The following is a 4,401-nucleotide window of genomic DNA, read 5'->3' on the forward strand; positions in this document are numbered from 1 at the left end:
AGTTCCTTCCTGTGTAAAAGGAAGGTGTGAGCAGATGGCAGGTGATTCCAAGACTACATGCGAGCTTTCACACACCCTGGGCAGTCTACCTGCGGCTCCAGAGCTTGAGCTAATACCGCAATTTTTTTTTTTAAAAGATTGATGATATCCAGTGTTGCTAAAGGTATAGAAAAGCAAATACTTTCACAAACTGTTGGTGGGAATACAAATACATGCAATCATTTTGGAGATCAAATTAGCAAAACTTATTAAAATTGAATGATGTATCTATTTGCAAATGCAGTTACACTTCTAAGAAATTGTAATATAAAACTATTTCTATGTATTCAAAGAGACATGTAGTTCAATTTTGTATTAAATAGAATTCTCCCTAGAAGCAGAACCAATAAAGTATATATAAGAAGGTTTATTATAGAAATTGACTTACTTCAGTTATAGACCCTGAGAAGTTCCACAATCTGCCATGCCTAAGCTGGAGTGGAGTCCATGGTGGAACTGTTAGTTGGAGGCTGAAGGCCTGAGAACAGGGCAGTTGAAATCCTGGAGTCCAAGGGCCCAAGAAGCAGGAGCTCTAATGTCCAAGGGCAGGAGAAGGTGGATGTAGCAACTGAATAAGTGAAGGAATTTACTCTTCCTTCATCTTTTTGTTCTACATGGACCCTCAAAGGTGATGCCCTCTCACATTGGTGAGGACTGATATCTTCTCAGTCTTTGGATTCAAATGCTAATCTTTTCCAGAAACACCTTCACAAATGAACCTAGAAGTAACATTTAACCAGTTATCTGGGCATCCCTTAGCTCAGTTGAGTTGACTCATAAAATTAACCATTACAGGGGCACATGGGTGGCTCAGTGGTTGAGCGTCTGCCTTCAGCTCATGGCATGATCCCGGGTTCTGGGATCGAGTCCCATATCAGTTTCCTTGCAGGGAGCCTGCTTCTACCTCTGCCTATGTCTCTGCCTCTCTCTCTCTCTGTGCCTCACATGAATAAATAAATAAAATCTTTAAAAAATTAACCATCACAGATGTTAACTGAACTTGAATTTAATAGCAGAAGAATGGGAAATAAATGTCTATCACCTGAGAACTTGTTAAACAGACCATAAAACATCCATACAATGGAATACTAAAACACTACAAAAAAGAAGGTTTAAAAATACTGAAACAGAAAGCTATCAAAGACAAATTGTGAAGTAAAAAAAATAAGTTGCAGAATTATTTATGAACATGTAATATATATGCATATATATGTGCCTACATTGAGCTGAAGGCTGGGTTAAGTCTCTTTTTTGTCAGTAGGTTTGTGGTGGTAGAGGTGAATACCAAACCAGGCAGTGTTTTCTCTTCTAGATTGACTTCAAAGAAGTTCCCATGTCCATTGTGAGTCATGGCAGAGGCCCCACCCTTATTTCTTCCATTTTTTAAACATCCTAAGCAGAATTTCTGACATTGATCTGTATTTTTTAAATTCACTTCATTCCCTTGCTATTCAAAATGTGGTCCACATGTAGAGAGGGGTAATGCAGACAGAGCTAAGCATACTTCCTGAATTGTGGAGATGGAGCCAAGAGTGTAGGGAGATCAAGGAATCTAGAGTTCATTTGACAGACAGGAGGGATACACAGAGAGAGAAATCTAGAGAGCTATAGAAGGACCCCCATGGGAATTCATCAGAGCACTGATAACCTCTTGTGTGTGAAGAAAATTCTCAAGTTTAAGGAAGAACAACCTGAAAGTATCGGAGTGCTTGGCACTCACACAGGGCCACAAATAGTCCCAATCCACCAGTCAAAACCTCAAAACTCATGAAGCATTGGATAGAATTATCAGAAGGATTTACATCAGTAGCAGGTAATAATTAGTCCTAGACTAAATAAAGATCGGGTTCCACTTAACATAACTTAAAACAAGACCTAAAAGGATAAACCTGTTCTCAAGCAATTTAATGCATCCCAGAACCAGACTCGTGAATATTTATGAGTACAAAAATTATACAGGAGGCAAAAATGCCAACCTCCCAATCTCTCTTAAGAAAAATAATAGGTATGAGCCACACATATAAGGACAATTGATTTTTGACATGGGAAAATATGATTTATTGCAGAAGTGATAGTGTTTTCAACAAATGATGCTAGAAAACTTGGACATGCAAATTTTTAAAAGAAAAAAGATTGAATTTTTACTTCACATGGTACACAAAAATTAACTCAAAGTGGATCAAATTTAAATGTAAAATCTAAAAATCTTAAACTTCTAAAAGAAACACAGAGTATCTTTGTGGCCTTAGGTTAGACAGATATTTCTTAGACATGACACCAAAAGAACAATCTATAGAAAAACAAATTGAGAGGTGTCTGGGTGGCTAAGTTGGTTAAGTGTCTGTCTTTGGCTCAGGTCATGATCCCAGGGTCCTGGGATGGAGCCCTGCATTAGGCTCCCTGCTCAGCAGGGAGTCTGCTTCTCCCTCTGCCCCTCTCCTTGCTCATGCTTTCTCTCTCTCTCTCTCTCAAATAAATATAATCTTTTTTAAAAAGGAAAAACAAATTGATAAATTAGACCTCATCAAACCTAAAAAAATTTTCTTTGTGAAAGCCATTGGTAACATAATAAAAAGACATGCTATAAACTGGCATAAAACTCTATAATACATATACATAATACAGGACTTGTATTCAGAGTATTTAAGAAAGAACTCTTAAAAGTCAATAAGAAAATACCTTCCTGGGATCCCTGGGTGGCGCAGCGGTTTGGCGCCTGCCTTTGGCCCAGGGCGCGATCCTGGAGACCCAGGATCGAATCCCACGTCGGGCTCCCAGTGCATGAAGCCTGCTTCTCCCTCTGCCTATGTCTCTGCCTCTCTCTCTGTGTGTGTGACTATCATAAATAAATAAAAAATCTAAAAAAAAGAAAATACCTTCCTTCTCTGGAAATAGGCTAAATATTTGACTAGACATATTACCAAGAAGATATACAGGTAACCAAAAAGCACAGGAAATAATGCTCAACATTATTGTTCATTAAAGAAATGAAAATTAAAGCCACAATGAAACACTAGTGCACACTTATTTGAATAGCTAAAATTCAACGTGGATGGAACTGGAGGGTATTATGCTGAGTGAAGTAAGTCAGTCGGAGAAGGACAAACATTATATGTTCTCATTCATTTGGGGAATATAAATAATAGTGAAAGGGAAAATAAGGGAAGGGAGAAGAAATGTGTGGGAAATATCAGAAAGGGAGACAGAACGTAAAGACTGCTAACTCTGGGAAACGAACTAGGGGTGGTAGAAGGGGAGGAGGGCGGGGGGTGGGAGTGAATGGGTGATGGGCATTGGGTGTTATTCTGTATGTTAGTAAATTGAACACCAATAAAAAAAAATATCATTATAAAAAAAAAAAAAAAAAAAAGAAAAGACTGACCACACCAAGTGTTGATGAGGAGATTAAGAAACTAAAATTCTCCTACATTGCTTGTTGGCATGTAAAATGATACAACTACTGTGGAAAAACAGATTAAAGGAAAAATGAGTGGGAAAAGTTAGAGGATGACAAAACATGAGACTCCTAACTCTGGGAAATGAACAAGGGGAAGTGTAAGGGGAGGTGGGCAGAGGGATGGGGTGACTGGGTGACAGGCACTGAAAGGGGTACTTGATGGGGTGAGCACTGGGTGTCATACTATATGTTGGCAAATCAAACTTCAGTTAAAAATATATAAAAATGGAAAAAGGTTTCCTTAAAAGTTAAAAACATATACCTTTCATATAATATAATCATTCCACTTAAAGGTATTTATGCAAAGGAAATAAAGGCATATAAACATAAAAACATTTTTCTATGAATGATCATGACAGTTTTAGTTGTGATAGTTCAAATCTAGAAATAATCCAAATATCTATTATCGGGTGAATGGCTAACAAACTGTGGTACAGCCATATAATGAAATATTACTTGGCAATAAAAAGGAATAAACTATAGACAACTTGGAACCACATTAACAAGATGACAGATTAGGAATCTCAGGTCCTTTATTACTTATGGAAATGTTTAAAATAACAACTAGAGAATGGCTATAATTACTTTATAGGAGTTCTGGAAAACAGGTCTACAACAATCAAGTGAATGTCTACCCAAGAAAAAACTACATTCAAATTATACGAAATTATAAGGCATTTTTGCTCATCCTTGCTCCACTTCTTTCCGGAAACAACAGAGCAAACTCAGAATACAGGCCCAAATCCCAATCAGAAAGAACAGAGCAAATCTTATTTGCAACATCCTAACCTGTCTGGGGGCTGCCCAAGGGACTTGTCTCTACTTTACCTCAGTTCCGAGCTCAGATCTGTGGCGTAGCTCAGATCTCAAGTTGGAAAAAGCTATGGGAAGCAGCAGATACTGCT

The sequence above is a fragment of the Canis lupus genome, chromosome X (assembly GCF_048164855.1).
Source record: "Canis lupus baileyi chromosome X, mCanLup2.hap1, whole genome shotgun sequence".
Classification (NCBI taxonomy): Eukaryota; Metazoa; Chordata; class Mammalia; order Carnivora; family Canidae; genus Canis; species Canis lupus.